At 35.4% G+C, this 18331-nt stretch overlaps 1 long non-coding RNA gene across 2 annotated transcripts in view; it reads left to right on the plus strand.

Annotated features, from left to right (window-relative positions):
- Positions 1-12832, plus strand: part of LOC129469802 (uncharacterized) — a 51483-nt gene extending 38651 nt beyond the window's left edge. For both annotated transcript variants that reach the window (XR_008653100.2, XR_010118616.1), the window contains one exon: positions 12701-12832. This is a non-coding gene — a long non-coding RNA (uncharacterized lncRNA). The remainder of the gene's footprint in view (positions 1-12700) is intronic.
- The last annotated feature ends 5499 nt before the right edge of the window (positions 12833-18331 follow it).

Below are 18331 nucleotides of genomic sequence, written 5' to 3' on the forward strand. Positions count from 1 at the left end.
ATTGTGTGGTATAAAAACAAGCAGATTAATATGACCCATAATCAATTCAATAAATAATCAATAGAAGTAGACCCAAATGTGACCACAATATTAGAATTAGCAAATAAAAAATCTGATATAAAAATGTTAAATATTTTTTAAGAAAAACTAATGGAAAACATGGTTCACATGTGGGAACAGATGTCAGATTTCATTTTAGTAGAGTACTGGGAACATAAAAACAAAGAAAAATTCTAGGATTTGGAAACCCAATAGCATAAATGAAGAATTTATTTGTTTTACAGCAGCCTAGAAAAAGCAAAAGAAAGGATAAGTGAATTGGAATTACCTAAACTAAAATGAAAAAAGAAAAAAAAAATTAGGAACTGAGAAAAGCAACCAACCCCATCTGTGGCACTGTATCAAATGGTCAACATATGTGTATTGTATTCCTAAAAGTAGAACAGAAATAAAATGGTGCCAAAGAAATAATTTGAAGAGACATTGGCTAAGAAACATTGAAAACTGATAGAAGTTATCAACCCACAGATCCAAAACCAAATATGTAGTGAACCTCAAACCGTATAAATACAAAGTCAAGCCTCAAGAAAACTAAGATAAAAAGAAAATCTTAAAAGCAGCCACCACACACATGCATATGCACACATAACACACACACACACACACACACACACACGCACTACATTTAGAAGAAAAAGAAAAAGAAGAATATGACAGACTTCTCAACAGAATCAATGGAAGTTAACTGACAATGGCATGACACCTTTAAAATGCCGAAAGAAAGAATTACACTATCAATTTAGAATTCTGTACCCCATAAAAACATTCTTCCAAAATTAAGGTGAAATAGAGATATTTTAAGATAGAAAGAACTTGAGAGAATTTGGCTTTAGAAGACATTCACTTAAGGAAATGTTGAAAGAAGTTTTTTGGGTATATCAGACAATATCCAGTGAAACATACATTACACATTTCAGGTCATATGGTTGTCTGGTGTTTCATATTCAGATGCTCAATTTCCACAAAGTATCTCTAGCAAACCATGAACTATTTTCAAAAGAAGAATAGTACACTGATGAAGAGGTCATGACTTTTCTCCAGCCTTTCTGTTGTGATTTTTTTTTTCTATTAGACCTTACCACAAGTTTCATGTCTCATCCTGCTCTTCCATAAAAAATTTTAAGAATTATTCGATCCATTGTAAGAGTTAAATGAGGGAGGTGCTCATAGGAAGCCTGAACTAGCTGAAGCCTCTTTTCCTCCCTCTGGAGCATATTTGTTGTGAAGACACCTCAAACTATATCATAAAAACTATAGTCAAAGCAAATAAAATATGTATGATGAGTTATAGTACACTCTGAAATAATATAGTAATTCCTTTACTAAACATCATGTTCTAGTAATTCATTGCCGACTATCGAACTACCCCGAAACTTAATGGTTTAAAACAGCAACAGTCATTTGTTTAACTGACGAATCTGCAATTTACACAGGGCATGACAGGGGAAGTGCATTTGTTTTCCACAGAATGCCAGCCAAAGTAGCTTGAGTAGGGCTAAATAATTCACTGTTCAGTCACGTAAGTGGCAAGTTGGTGATAGCTGTTGGCTGGGACTTAGCTGAGATGGTTGGTTTGGGACTTCTCAGTTTCTCTCACATGGGCTTCTTGGACTTCTTGACAGCATGGTTGCTCAGTTTTAAAAGCAAAAATTCCTATAATACAGCACATAGAACCTGCTAATCTCTTAAAGCATGACCCAAGAAGCTGCCACAGCATCACTTCCACTGTGTTCCATTACTCCAAACAGTCACCAGCCCCTCTTTCTCAAGTCAAGGGACAGGGTAAAGACTAACTTTTAATGAGATAAGTGCCACAGAAATCTGTGTTTCTCTTTAATCCACCACAAATCCGTAACCCTTTACATTTTCATAGCCTTTGACAGTCTAAAAAACACTTTCCTACACATTTCTTGTTTGCTCTTCATAACTACTATTCACATAAAAAGGATAGAAATATTTACCCCCAGTTTACATAAAAAACTGAGGTTCAGAGACATTAAGTGACTATCTCAGCTTATCCTATGAAGTAAAAACCGGACCATAAGTTTTCCAATTCTAAATCTAGATTTATTATTATCTTCATTATAATGTGCAAAATAATTTTATTTCAGGCTCAATATGTAGTAGGAAACCTACATGTCTACTTTTTATGGATAATAGATTTGTCACCCAATGACAGAATCATGTCTCTGCAAAATTTGATAAGAGTGCCTCCACCTCATGATTGGAATCAACGGGTCTAAGGACATCCTTGCCACAAACAATCTCACCCTGTTTCATAGAGTTTGGGTATGCTGTTCAACCTGTTACAAATATACCAAATCATCCCCTTTTTCAAGCTAAACCTCTAATTACTGCAGCTGGAGTTTCCGTATCCCTTTTCTGGATTATTTTTCTGCATTACTTATTGCTCTAGCACTCTTGACATTTATCATACACTATCTCATGTAACATGTTTGAGTATCTCTTGTCTCCACAATTTAAGATCCTGGAGGCTGTGAGAGAGTGAATCATATTTCTTTTTCTTTGCCTACAGGGCCCAGCATGGTAGTTTATACATGGATATTGCTCAATAAATATCTGTTTGAAGAAACAGATAAGCAGTTTCAAGAGAGTGTGGTACACATTGTTCAGATTTGTTGAAACTCCTTTATTTTATTAGTTCTAAAATAATCTTTCTCAAGCTTCACTAGGCAAATCCTGTTCTTGGTTGACTACACAGCATATTCATCCCAATGACAACTTTCAAATTTGGATAGACTTTATGCAAATACCATTTCAGTTTTGAAACTAAGATTAAGTAATAAGCAACCATTGAATAGAAACAGATGACCAAAGAGCCATCTAAAATGCATCTTTGTTTTGCTTTAATGGAAAGCAAATTAAAATAGCCTTTCATGACCAAAATAAAGCTTATTTTCAGTTTAAAAAACTTATTGGTTGATTATGTGGAAATAACTTTAATAAATACAAGAAAAATTTTCTGATTTCCTCTGACATACAAAAATTAGAGCTATTGAAAACCATGTATTTAAGCTGAAAACTTTTTTTTTTATTATTATTATACTTTAAGTTTTAGGGTACATGTGCACAATGTGCAGGTTTGTTACATATGTATACATGTGCCATGTTGGTGTGCTGCACCCATTAACTCGTCATTTAGCACTAGGTATATCTCCTAATGCTGTCCCTCCCCCCTCCCCCCACGCCACAACAGTCCCCAGTGTGTGATGTTCCCCTTCCTGTGTCCATGTGTTCTCATCGTTCACTTCCCACCTATGAGAACATGTGGTGTTTGGTTTTTTGTCCTTGTGATAGTTTGCTGAGAATGATGGTTTCCAGCTTCATCCATGTCCCTACAGAGGACATGAACTCATCATTTTTTATGGCTGCATAGTATTCCATGGTGTATATGTGCCACATTTTCTTAATCCAGTCTATCATTGTTGGACATTTGGGTTGGTTCCAAGTCTTTTAAAAATCTGCTAGGAGAACAGGTGCAGGACAGAAATGTATCATCGAGCATTGCATTAATTAAGGCAACACTAGTTACAGTAACAATACACCACCAGATCTTAGTGGCAAAACATCAGTTTATTTCTCACTTATCTAACAGTCCAATCTGGATGTTTCTAGTCAGGCATTGATGGAGGGACTCAGTCTCCTTCCACCAGTGGTTCAACTATGACTCTCCAGGTTAATCCAGAAATCAAAAACAGAAACAAAGGAGATTGTATAAGAAAAGAAAATTCAGTCCCAAAAAAATGAGTTATTACTCCTTTTGTCCTTTTAAACCATTAAGCAATAAACTAACAGCTGAACATTAACCACTAGAGCTCTAAAATGAAAGACTTTAGATGAAATGAAAAACAATTCATGAATATTGCTGGTAGCTTAGATCATACCTTACTCTCTGTCTATATAATTGTTTTTGCCTCTTTGCCTTGACAAAACTTAAAACTCTACTAACTGATTTTGTTTTTCTTTTGTCTTCTCAGATGCAGAACTATGATTTTCATTTGAAATCAATTTTATATTACTTTCTATAAAGATAGTTCTATTCTGCTGAATTAAAGATTTGATTTACTTTAATACTTCTACTTAAATCCTGCAGTTTACACAACGCGATGTATCCCCTGTGAAAAGTAACTCTGAATTTACTTCGTCATCAGTCACTCAAGTAACTTCATTTAAACTCAATGCTTATGATTTTAATTACCCAGTAAATATATACTATAAACAGATACCATTATATCATCACATCAACTATGTAATGGAGATTTTCAGTCAAGGTAGTGCCATCAGTTCATGCTTTGATGCATCCCTCTGCTCCAAATGTGTGCCAATAACATGTTGAAATTTTTTTAAAAGAAAGCCAAACACTAAGTCCAAGATTAAAAAATATGATAAACAATTCTGTGGCTGAGAAACAGCAGAAATAAAAATAGATGAACCAGAATAAGTTACAGATCTGGTAGGGTCCTAGTTTAGAAGCAGGCAACACTGAGCAGGTGCTTGCTCTCCTGATTCAAAGCAGAGATTTGAACCAGGTATCAATTGAAGTTAGTGGCTATGGTGAGTCTGCCCTCTTCTCTGATCAAAAGTGGCTCAGAACATACTACTGATTATTAACAGTGGCTAAGCATTACAGCAAGCTGTGAATATAGGGATGCTGAAGGAGGAAAGAATCTTGTGACTACACAGACAACTCTCCTGGTTTGATGACTGGATTCACAAGGATCCTATAGTCATCAAGAAGGAAAACCTCATCAATCAAAACTGCCATTGTTAAGACCAGTTTCTATACTGCAGTGCTAAGACCCAGTGGTAATAACTACAAAACGGCTAGACAGGAGGGAGGAAAGACACTGGAAGAGAGAAAAAGGGAAGAATAATATTTAACAAACAAAACACTTCTCAAAATGAGCCCATATTTCAAAGTTCTAAAACCCACAAGGAAATGCAATTCTAGGGAAGACAGCCCTCAAGATGAAATTAATGTTGTACAACAGTCTGAAAAAGAGTTGTTTTAAAGTATGTTTAAAGTGATCAAAACTTTAAAATGAAAGTCCATAACTCATTTAAAGCAGGGGTGTGCAAATTTTTTTCGTAAGGTGCTAGGTGGTAAATACTTTTTGTCTTTGCTGGCCACACAGTCTTTTTTTTTTTTTACTACTCAACTGTGCTATTATAGTAAGAAAGCAGCCATAGACATAAAGATGCTCCTCAATCTATGATGTAGTTATGTCTTGATAAATCCATCATAGGCTGAAAATAGCTTAAGTCAAAAATGGATTTAATACACCTAGCCCACCAAACATGATAGCTTAGCTTATTCTATCATAAACATACTCAGAACACTTAAACATTAGCCTACATTTGGAAATTATCTAACACAAAACCTATTTTATAATAAAGTGTTAAGTATCTAATGTGGTTTTATTGAATACTGTTCTGAAAGTGAAAAACAGAAGTTATATGGGTACTACCATTAAGATACATAGCTGGAAGCACTATTGGAAAGTCAAAAAACTGCAAATTGAACCATAGTAAGTTGGGGACACTCTATATATAAATGAATAAGCATGTGTGTGTTTCAATAAACCTTTACTTATAGAAACTAGCAGTGACCCAGATATAGACCACGGGCCACAGTTTGCAGACCCCTAATGTAAAGAATCATTAAATTACGAAACAAAATTAGGCAGAAATGTAATAGGAACTGGAGATACGAAAAAATATTAGAATCTTGAAATTTAAAATGTGCCCATGAATATAAAAACACAATCAAGAAGAAAACTGATAAATTATTTATTTTAAGCAAAGCAAAAAGAGAGATAGTTAAAGCCCATTAATGTTTTTTTGAATTTGGGTACAAGATTAAAATATTACATACATTTAGACTTTGTTTAAAAAAGTGAAATACAATAATCCTGCAGTATTTGTGAGGGATTAGTGCCAGGATTTCCTGTGGATACCAAAACCCATTGATGTTCAGGTCTCTGACATAAAACAGTATAATATTTACATATAACCTATGAACATCCTCCTGTATACTTTAAGTCATCTCTAGATAACTTGAAATATCTAATACAATATAAGTGCTATGTAAATACTTGTTTTACTCGATTGTTTTGGAGAATAACGACAAGAAAAACTCTGCACATATTCAGTACAGATGTCTGTTTTTCAAATATTTTCAATTCATGCTTGGTTGAATCCACAGATGCGGAACCCACAAATATGGAGGCCAACTGTGTAGTTAAGTAGATAGGTTTAAAGCATATTTAAGAACAACCATTAAAAGCATAAGAATATATCGTATTGTTTTCAACCCAACAGAGGGGAATAAAAGTATTCAATAGGACTATACACAAATATCCTTTTCTACCTGGGCACATGGCAGCATTGCATTTCCTTGCCCATTTGAATTCAGGTATTCAGGTAACTATAATACTTGAATTTAGTGGCCAAGTAACCACTTGTAGTCAATGGGGGTGGGAGTGCCCTGTGTCACTTCTAGATGGAAGCTTGAAGAGCCACTGAGTGTTTGGCATATTCTCTTTTATTTGCCTTTCTTAGGGAAGTGTGTGTTGAGATGGAGCCTTCATCAGTTTGGGTTTCTGAGAGACTAAATAAGCCAATGTACAATGATCATGCAAAATGGGTGAGAAATAACTTTGAATTGAAGCCACTGATAGTTTGAGCTTTGTTATTTTAGTAGCCCATGCTTTTCTTGCTAGGATTTAAGCAGTCAAATTGAAAACATGAAAGGGGAAAACTAAAGGTAAAGAAGTAGGCTGGCAAAGAGAAAACAATGTAATAGTAAAACTAAACATATCATAAACCACAGGTAGATGAGATTAAACGAATCCATTAAAAGAAAAATTTGTCAGATTAAAATAAAATTAAACATAGACCTCTTAAAACATGCTTTGCAAGTGACACATACACAGTGCATTAGTTCAAGTTCTCGAAGAAGCAGACACCGAGACAAAACTAGATGTGTAAGAAATTTATTGGAGAAATGTTTGTAAAGTAAAAGGGAGAAGAGGAGAAGGAACTCTTCAGCCTGTCATGCAGGTCTGACCCCTGTGAAAGGGAGAGGGAAGGTAGGATTGAATAGGAAGAGTCTTAAACCACAATCCAGTTCCAAGGCATTTTTGACACTCTAATTGGGAGTCCTTAGGACAAAGTCACCTGGTTGTGGAGTTTCATGTGTTCCAGAAATGGACCTGCATTAGTTCTCCTGTTATGCTCAGTTGCTGTTTGAGTGGCCTGTGGGAAATGTGGCCTTAACATGAACACAGTGGTGGACCCAGAAGAACAGCAGCTGGGACACCTGGTTGATTATGCTCCCTGAGCAGGAGATATGAGCCATGGATTTTCATGTCTAATACAAATAGAAAGTTAAATAAAGGGATGAGAAACTTCTATGAAGCAAAACCTAAACAAAAGAAAGTACTGTAAGAAGATTAATATCAAACAGAATAGTTAAAGGCTAAAAGCATTTAAAAGAATAAAGAAAGAAACTAAATAGCGAGGGAAACTGTGTTGGCTTTGTGCAGTCATTTTAGCTAATCTGAAACTAGACTTTCCAGAATCCCCATCCCTGTATGCTTCCAGATTAGGGCTGGCCTCAATAGAAATTTGTGTGACATTTGGAAGGCAGGAGTTAAGTAACAACCATATTTGTGCTCTGCAGCTCAGCTGTTGCAGCACCTGGGGCAGCAGCTGGTCCCAGAGCTCCTCTCACTCTTGTTGGACCTCTTCCCACAGCTTCTGTGACTTCTGCACCAACATGTGCAGCTCTGTGGCAAAGGGCTTCAGCTTCCCCTACAGGTGATTAATATCATCAAATGTGGAGGCCTGAAGGCAGTGAGACAGACACAATTTCCAGTGTGTCCTCTGAGTTTTCATTGCCTTCTCACAGCTTCTGGTTTATTCTTGCTCTCCCCATTGCATGTCCACTTTCCTTCCTGTTGGCCCTGCTGCCTTTAGGTGCAGCCCCAGACAAGCAGCAGCACAGACAGTTTAGCCAGAGCCCACAGTTGTTTATGGTCCAACCCTTATAATAAATCCCTTCCTCAACATTACTCAAAGTCTTCCTGATTTTGTGATCACACCCTAACTGATAGGAAGAATTATCAAAGACAATTAGACCATGAAGAATAACAAGGAGAAACTCTGCAAATCACAATCATAGTATAGGAGTTTAACATACTTTTACTAGAAACTGAGGGATTAAGTACACAACAAATTAGTAAATATCTAAAAAATAAAAACAGCAAATATAGAAAATATACAATATAAACAACATTGATGATAGATATATATATATATATTATCTACATATAACCCAGAAAATATAAAAAGAAAATTTCAGTACACAGGAACAATATTGTTCACAAAGTATGTTTCAATAAACTGTAAAGAAATTATACAAAACACGTTCTTTGATAACAATTATAAATTATGAATAAAAATATAGTAAAATATATATTAGAAACTAAAACTCCTAAATAATCGTTGAATCAAAGAGGAAACAGAAATGGAAATTACAAAATTTTTAGAATGAAATTTTTATGCACTATATAAAAAATGTGTGTGATAAAGCCAATGTACATTCATAGACATAAGTGCATGTATTAAAACAAAACAATATGAAAAAGAATTTCAAAATATCCAGTGTATTCAATTCAAAAAACTAAAAAAGAACAGCAAAGTAAACATAAAGAAAGTAAAATAATAATAATAAAAATGAAAGCAAAAAATGTATATATAAAACTTGGCTGGACGTGGTGGCCCATGCCTGTAATCCCAGCACTTTGAGAGGGCGAGGCAGTTGGATCACAAGGTCAGGAGTTTGAGACCAGCCTGGCCAACATGGTAAACCCCGTCTCTACTAAAAATACAAAAATTAGCTGGATGTGGTGGCACATGCCTGTAATCCCAGCTACTCAGGAGGCTGAGGAAAGAGAATTGCTTGAACCTGGGAGGCGGAGGTTCCAGTGAGCCAAGATCACACCACTGCACTCCAGCCTGGGTGACAGAGTGAGACTCCATCTCAGAAAAAAAAAAAAAATATATATATATATATATATGTGTATATATATAAAAACATATATAATATATACAATTATATATGCGTATGTATACATATAAATATACATATACATATATACATGTATACACAGAGCAAAAACATATCAGTTATATATATGTACATATATGTGTGTATATATATATAAAACACATTAATATATACATACATACATATATAACTGATATGGTTTTGCTCTGCGTCCCCACTTAAATCTCATCAAGAATTGTAATCCCCACGTGTTGAGGAAGGGATCTGGTGGGCAATGATTGGATTATGGGGGCAGTTTCCCCCATGCTGGGCTTATAATAGTGAATGAGTTCTCATGAGGTCTGATGGTTTAAAAGGTGCAGTTTCCCCTGGCTCACTCTCTCTCCTGCTGCCTTGTGAAGAAGATGCCTTCCTTTCCCTTTGTCTTCCACCATGATTGTAAGTTTTCTGAGGCCTCCACAGCCATGCAGAACTGTGAGTCAATTAAACCTCTTTTGTTTATAAATTACCCAGTCTTTATAGCAGGTAGTATCTTTATAGCAATGTGAAAACGGACTAATACAAAAGCTAAGAAACAATAGGATGAATCAGGAAAACTAGCTAGAACCTCTGGAAATACTATTTAAGAAACAGAGAGGTGATATGATAAACTATCTTAAAAATTAAAAGAGGACTAATTGCAGATATTAGAAAGATTTTAAACAGTCATATGATATACTAGGAAAAATTTTTGGCAAATACGTTGTACAACTTTGATGGAATGAATACTATTTAGGAAAATATAAATCACTAACGGAAACTCAAGACGAAAAGGAGAACCACAATAAAGCAACAAACCTTAATGGAATTATATTGTTAATAGTTAGATTATTATTATATTCCCACAAAAGGGCTGAGGTCCAAATTGCATTAGTAGTAATCTTGACTCCAAGGAAAAAATTATTATTATTTTATAAAAACTGTTGCAGAAAACCACAAGAACAATAGCAACAAAACAATAATCAATAACTGGCAAGGAATATACAAGAAAGCATTTCACTTATTAATTGTACATAAGTGTTTCACTTATAAATATAGATTCCAAAATATTAAATAAAATGCAAGCAAATGTAACTAAGCTATCTATTAAAAATAAATATATCATGAATATATCATGAGATTTTATGATGCTGAACCATCTTGGCACCCCTAGGTGCCAAGAGTAATAAGTAAAGGACAGAAACTACAGAAGCATCTAGGTAAATGCTGGAAACATATACAAATTTTTTTTAATTACATTTATAACAAAAAAATTTAATAAACTCAGAAGAGAAGGCTATTTCCTTATCCTAACTTAAAAAATCTATTAAAAACCTAAAACAAACATTGTCCTTAATTGTAAAACTTAGGGGCATTATTTTAAATCAGAAACAAGATAAACTATCACCATTTTATTCAACGTTTTATTGGAAGTCCTGTCCATTGCAATAAGATAAGCAAAAGAAATAAAAGATACAAGTATTAGAAAGAAGGATATGACTATCTTTATTTGAAGATGATATGATTGCATGGAAAAGCCATAGAAATATAAAAAATATTTTAAATATTGAGAAATCAGGGAAGTTTTCTGTTTATCTAATCAGCATACAAAATAAATAGCAACTCAATACACTAGCAATAACCACTAAGACAGATGCTATAGATGCTAGGGTTCTAACAAAATATGGATAGAGAGACTCAATAATATGAAGTTAAAAAAGAATTTCCCCAAAATTTATCTATAAATGCAATATGATTATAGTAAAATTCTCACACACATTTTTAAGAAATTTGACATTGTTATCATAAAATTCATTTGGAAAACTAAAGGGCCAGGAATAGCCAAGACAACTCTGAAGATGAGCATTAAATGGGGATTTGTCCTATAAGATAGCAATTTCTATATTTATAATGATTTAAAAAGTAATGTATTAAGCCAAGGACAGACAAATTGACAAAGAGTACAGAATGCAGAGATCAGAAATAGACTCAGACATATCTCAAATAATGTTGTGTAACAGAATTGTCATTACAAATTAGTTGGGAATTACTAATTATCCAATAAATGATGCAGCAACAATTGGTTTTTCTCATGGCAGTGAGAGGGAATCAGATATAAATCCCTACTATACAGGAAAATAAATTTCAGGCTTATTAAATAGCTCCAATGAAAACTAAAACTTTTAGAAGGAAAAAAATTTTTAAACATGTTTATGAGTTTAAAGTAGGGGAGAATTTCTTAAATGGGGCTGAATAAGCCAAGACTCTTAAAGAAAAATATTGATAAACATGACATTAAAATAAAAAATGAAAACCTTATTTGTGTCTGTATTAGTCTGTTCTCAGACTGCTATAAAGAACTACCTGAGACTAGGTCATCCATGAAGAAAAGAAGTTTAATTAACTCACAGTTCCTCAGGCTTAACAGGAAGCATGACTGGAGGCCTTAGGAAATTTGTAATCATGGCAGAAAGCAAAGGGGAACAAGCACCTTCTCACAAAATGGCAGGAGAGAGAGACAGAGAAGGGGGAAGTGCTACACACATTTAAACAGCCAGATCTCTCATAAGAACTCTATCATGTCACAGCACTAGGGGGGTGTTGCTAAACCATTAGAAACCACCCCCATGATCCAATCACCTTCCACCAGGCCCCACATTGAACACATGGGGATTACAATTCCACATGAGATTTGGATGGGGACATAGAACCAAACCATCTCAGTGTCCCAATACGCCCTGAACAAAACGAACAGCGAAGAACAGACATGAATATGAAACTTGCAAAGGCTCTGAGTTATACTTTTTAGTTTACATGAAATTAATTTATATTATTTTTTATCTTTTTAAAATTTAAATCAACAGTCATATTTGAAGAGTGGACATTGCATCTCTGTGTGACCAATTTCTTAAGTTTTTTTCTAATTTCTAAGATGAACAAACTTTTATAATTTTTTTTAAAAACTTAGTACCCTACTGAATTTATGTTGAAAGTATGTTGTCATTCTTCCGGTGTTGAAAACATGTTTATGCTTTTTAATAAAACTATAAATAAAAATATTTTTATAGTTACCTCAAATAACTTCTGTAGCTTTTGAAGTACTCAGTATGTGTAATTCAAATGAAGGATAATGCTCCAGACTCAGCCCTTTTGTTAAAAACAGTGAGTAGGATATCAGAGACAACCTGTGAGCTCTGTTCCAAGCCAGAATTAAGTGCAAACACAGAACTCTTGCAATAGTTCAGTGCGTGTTCTGTGAACTCTGGGTTTACAGTGGTGTTCTTAGGCTCAGGCCCACTTGAGTGCACCTTTCAGTTACGTGTTCTCTCCTCACGTTGCTTCTTAATTATTTGGCAAAGACAGTTTTTCCAGGCCAGTAGTAAAGATTTCTCTAAATTAACTGGGGAAAAGTAGTGCTGGAAACACGGGGAGTTTAAATTAATAGCACTGTTACGTTCCCATTTCTAGTACCATATGGTTAAAATAAGCTGAAGGGAAAAACAAGATATGGTTTATTTCTTTCCCTAGAAATTTCTATTTAGTAGTGACATACTTGGAAGCAGTTTGAAATGGAGAGTTCATGTTTGAAGAGCCTCAAAGAAGTTGTTCTATTAAATTCCATTGACAATAAAAGTGCAAAAGGGATCTTGTCAAGTCCCCCCTACCACCATGGTCATCATAAGAATAAACACGGTGTCAGAGAAACTGGGCCATGAAGACAAGGGAATCCTTCAGAGTGGAGTGATTCCTAGGACCCTATGACATTGACAAAGGAAAAGGTAAGCGAAAAAAAAAAAAAACAACATAGTTTCTAAACTTCGACTGTGCTTCAATTAGAATCTGAGTCACAATGGAATGACTGCATTCAGTTAAGTGATTACAAGAATAAACCATGTTCTCTCCTATTCAGAATATGCTTTCTCTAGGTTTTACTTTCTTGCCTACATAATTACAGCACCTGTATGCTTTTGCTGCCAGTACAAGTTTTGGATTAGGATAGAAGTAAGGAAATTTGCTATTTATGTGTGTGTATGTGCATAGGTGTGTGCCTTCATTCATCTGACTATAGAGACAGCATTGTGCAATAGAAACTAAATAGGTTTTGGAAGCAGGTGGACCTAGGTCGAACCCTGTTTCTTCCACTTAGGTATTGTATCCTTGACAAGTTACTTAGTGAATTTGATTTCTTATCTGTAAAATAGAAATTATAATACTTAACAGAGAGTAATTATAAGAAGTAAGGATTGCTTAAATGTGTCAAGTATATGGTACATAATAAATAATCATCTTCTCTCCTGGGTAGGGTAAGCTAATAATAAGCTGTCAGTTTTTCAATAGTCTTAACACGTCATTTAAGTCTTTTTGGAAATGCTAGTATCTGAAAGAACTGAAATGTGTCTACAATTGGATATCTAACCTCTTTAAATAAAATTCCTTTAAAATAATTAACTATTTTGTTCACATTATACTTAAAGTTTATGCTCGTCAAAATTATACGTTATTGAAGCAATAAAATTGGTTTAAATGTTGTTCATATGAATTTTTACTTGGACATATTTGTATATATCAACAAAATATATATGTACTTCACAAAGATCTTCTGAGTCTCTTGAAATATTCAGCATATTCTTGATTGAAAATCTAGGCTGGGTGCGGTGGCTCACGCCTGTAATCCCAGAATTTTGGGAGCCCGAGGCGGGCAGATCACCTGAGGTCAGGAGTTTGAGACCAGTCTGGCCAACATGGTGAAACCCAGTCTCTACTAAAAACACAAAAATCGTCTGGGTGTGGTGGCAGGCTCCTATAATCCCAGCTACTCAGGATGCCGAGGCAGGAGAATCACTTGAACCTGGGAGGCGGAGGTTGCAGTGAGCCAAGATCGTGCCATTGCACTTCAGCCTGGGTGACAAGAGTGAAACTCTGTCTCCAAAAACAAAAACAAAACAAAACAAAAAAGGAAATCTAGAATACAGCAAATAATAGTTCTGAGCTTAACTTTCTGAAGATTTAATCTAAGATCCACACATAATAGATTAGAAAATAAGTTCTTCATCAACAGATCAAAGTCTTTGTTTGAGATAAATCTACTTGTTTTATTTATTCAATTATTTTTTCATCCATCCAATCAAGAAATAATTATCAGGAGCCAACCAGATTTTGGCCTGGCACAGTGGCTCCTGCCTGTAATCCCAGCATTTTGGGGAGGCCAAGGGGGGATCACCTGAGCTCCAGAGTTTAAGACCAGCCTGGGCAACACAGTGAAACACTGTCTCTACAAAAAAAAAAAAAAAAAAAAAAAAAAAAAAAAAAAAAAAAAAAAAATTAGCTGGACGTGGTGGCAGATGCCTGCAGTCCCAGCTACTCAGGTGGCTGAGGCATGAGAATGACTTGAGCTGAGGAGGCAGAGGTTGCAGTGAGTGGAGATCACACCACTGCACTCCAGCCTGGATGACAGAGCAAGACTCTGTTTCAAAAAAAAAAGAGCCAACCAGATTTTAATTACTAACTACTATATTTGATCACTGGACAACTAGCTTAAAAGCCAGGGTTCTTCCATCTCCATAGGCTTGCATCACCCACCTGCCTTCCTCCACTGAATTCTCTTCTGAATTACCAATTCCTCCACGAGGAATGGTATGCTTCTTCTATAGAAAACCAGCAAACTGTCCTTTTCACCCTTTTATCTAATCACATAACACTTTGGAATTCTTAAAGTCACTCTTCAGGGGAAACAACATATTAATAAGTTGTACAATTACAGACATAACTCACAACCTACTCAATATTTTCTGAACATCTGTGTTATTTGTATCAATAACAATGGCATTTTTAGAAAAGAAAGAAACTATATTAACTTACTTATTTTAAGACAAATAATGCTCTCACATGAAACTTGTTTAGTTGCTTTTGTGACAATAAATAATAACTCCTTAGGTGTACTTATCTGTGAAAGATAATAGTAAGTGTGAGAAGATAGAATGGCTATTGACTGGACATAGGGATTGCTATGCTAAAAGGCCCTTAAGGCAGCAAGAACAGTCAGAGAAGGCAGTTGCAGAAAGAAGAGATTTAAATGTGAGCACTGGGAGATGGGTGTGAAGAGGTTAAATAGGGATAATGGAATTAAGTGGAGGAAAGTTGTATTAGTATAACACCTTCTCCAATGCCACCATCAAACCCCCTGAACTTAAGTAAAATTAAAATATTCGAAAGTAGTAAAAGTGATATAAATTTTAGGTGGCCACAAAAGAATGAAATAAAACTCACCTATAAGTTTTAATACAATTTAGCAGCCAAAAGCCTTGCTTCTATCAATTCCCTATTAACCAGTGGTTGTCACTACACAGACAGGATTGAAGTATTGAAGTCTTAGTTGGCAGGCTTTCTTATGACATAAATTCCTTTTATTCTTTAAAGTTATAAAGATTAAAACAATGGGGCTAAAACATTCTGATGAATATTTAGAACACTAACGTAGAAATAACATGACACCAACTCTCTCCGAATGGCTAAACTAGCATCTTGCCAATGTCTTTATTGGTAGTAAAAGCAGTTCCAAAATATGTGTTGGTATTTCATCATTTCTAACTTAGAATTTATAGTTCATTAGTTCCACTGATACAATGGTGTAGAATAATATGTTCATATTTCAGTTTGATAAATGCGTATATGTTTGAATGATGGAAAGATATGGAGGTGCTGTAGGTTCCCAGACTAACCTACTGAACTTTGTTAACCTATCATGTCCCTGACTGTAGAATAGATCTATACTGATACTACATAAAGCCTACCTCAAATACCGTCTTTTGTAACGACATCTCTTAAGAAGATGTTTCAGGGCAATGTTTTATCTATTTATGTGTGTTCATTCATATGCTATGCACACCACACACATATATATGCCAATATAGTTCACAGTCTAAGTTGGTGAATAGGATCACGTTCACCAGCTTTTATGAAGCAGGAGCATTTTTGGTCATAATTCCATAAAGTACTTCTAGGGAGTTCCCATTTTTGTTTTCTGATACAAAACCCAGTGGTACAACACAATTTTCCTTGTGAGTAGATTGTCTGTATTGCTTTGATGCTTTCTGATATAGTTTGGGTGTTTGTCCCCACCCAAATCTCATGTTGAAATGTAATCCCCAATGTTGGAAGTGAACCCTGTGGGAGATATTTGGATCTTGGGAGCGGACCCGTCATGAGTGCTCAGGCCATCCCCTTGGTGATAACTGAGCTCTCACTCTGAGTTTACATGTGATCTGGTCATTTAAAAGTGTGTGGCACCTCCCCACCCAACCTCCTGCTTTCACCATGTGTTGTGTAAGCTCCTGCTTTGTCTTCCACTATAATTGTAACTTTCTTGAGGCCTCCCCAAAAGCAGATGCTGGTGTCATGCTTCCTGTATAGCCAGCAGAATTGTGAGCCAATTAAACCTCTTTTCTTATAAATTACCCAGTCTCAGGTATTTCTTTATATCAATGTAAGAATGGCCTAATACACTTTCTTTGTTGGACAGTTTTATTTATTTTTTATTATTTTTGTTTTTTTGAGACCAAGTTTTGCTCTTGTTGCCCAGGCTGGAGTGCAGTGGAGTGATCTCAGCTCACTGCAACCTGTGCCTCCTAGGTTCAAGCAATTCTCCTGCCTCAGCCTCCAGAGTATCTGGGACTCCAGGTGTGCACCACCATGCTTAGCTAATTTTTGTATTTTTAGTAGAGACAGGGTTTCCCCATGTTGGCCAGGCTGGTCTCAAACTCCTGACCTCAGGTAATCCACCTGCCTTGGCCTCCCAAAGTGTTGGGATTACAGGCGTGAGCCACTGTGCCCGGCCTGTTGGACAGTTTTAATGATCTATTCAAACTGATGTTCTGTCACATCTACCAGGTCTCAAGGGAATGTCCTCTCTGTTGATCAGGGAGAACTTTATAGTCCTAGGGACGTCTTCTCAGTTGAAGTCTTGCTCTTGTGAGGCAGCTCAATGTGGGAGCACCTCTCAAATAGCCTCTCTGGAAAAATGTTCATTGCTAAGCTGTTCAGTGCAAATCCTTCTTTGATTGGTTCTCAGCTCTAACAGGTCTCCATCTTCACGCCCCAAAGATTTATTGATCATCTTTCTGATCATCTTCCTCATTGATATATTGATCTATGATTATTTACTAAATCTTGATTATAATAGGTTCTATTTTGCTTTCATTGTCACATCACTTTGTAAAAATTTTAATTGAAGTGGAACATTCATACCCAAAGTACACATAAACATATCATAGCTCAATGAATTTTCACAAAATGAGTGCTCCTGTGTAACCAACACTCAGATCAAAAAGCAAAAGGTTACCAGCACCCCAATAGCCTCCCTGTACACAAGGATAATAATTATCCTGATTCCTAACAGCAGAGATCAGTTTTGCTTATTTTTGTACTTTATGTAAATGGAATCATACAGTACATATTATTTTGTGTGTCTAGCTTTTTTTTTTTTTACACTCCACATGTTTGTGAGATTCATCCATATTGTCACAAGTAGAGGTAGATCTTTTGTTTTCATTGCTGTAGGGTATGCTGTGGTGTGAATATACAACAATTTGTTCTCTCATTTTATTGTTAGGGGCATTTCAGTAGTTCCCAGTTTGGGGCTATTATGTGAGTACTGCTATGAGTATTCTAGTACCTGCATTTGGTGTTTGTACATACACATTTCTGTTGGGTATATACCTAAAAGAGGAGTTGCTGAGTCATAGGGTATACAGATGGTCAGCTTTTATTACCATCAGTTTTGAAGCTGCTATAAAATTATGATGAACTACACAAAACTACTACATAAAACAGGGTTTCTTGGGAAATAATGTCTTCACATTTTCAATTTAATACATGCCTATATGTTATTTGCTACATACTAGCCTGTCTTCTCAGCATTCTATAAATTTGTATTTATTTTATAATCCTCTTGACTATCTCATGAGATTGATAACACACCCAGTGAGTAGCAGAACCAGAATTTGAATCCAAGCAGCCTGGCATTAAAGTCTGAGGTTGACTTTTTTTTTTAAATTTTATTATTACACTTTAGGTTTTAGGGTACATGTGCACAATGTGCAGGTTTGTTACATATGTATCCATGTGCCATGTTGGTTTGCTGCACCCATTAACTTGTCATTT

The sequence above is a fragment of the Symphalangus syndactylus genome, chromosome 2, assembly GCF_028878055.3.
Source record: "Symphalangus syndactylus isolate Jambi chromosome 2, NHGRI_mSymSyn1-v2.1_pri, whole genome shotgun sequence".
NCBI lineage: Eukaryota > Metazoa > Chordata > Mammalia > Primates > Hylobatidae > Symphalangus > Symphalangus syndactylus.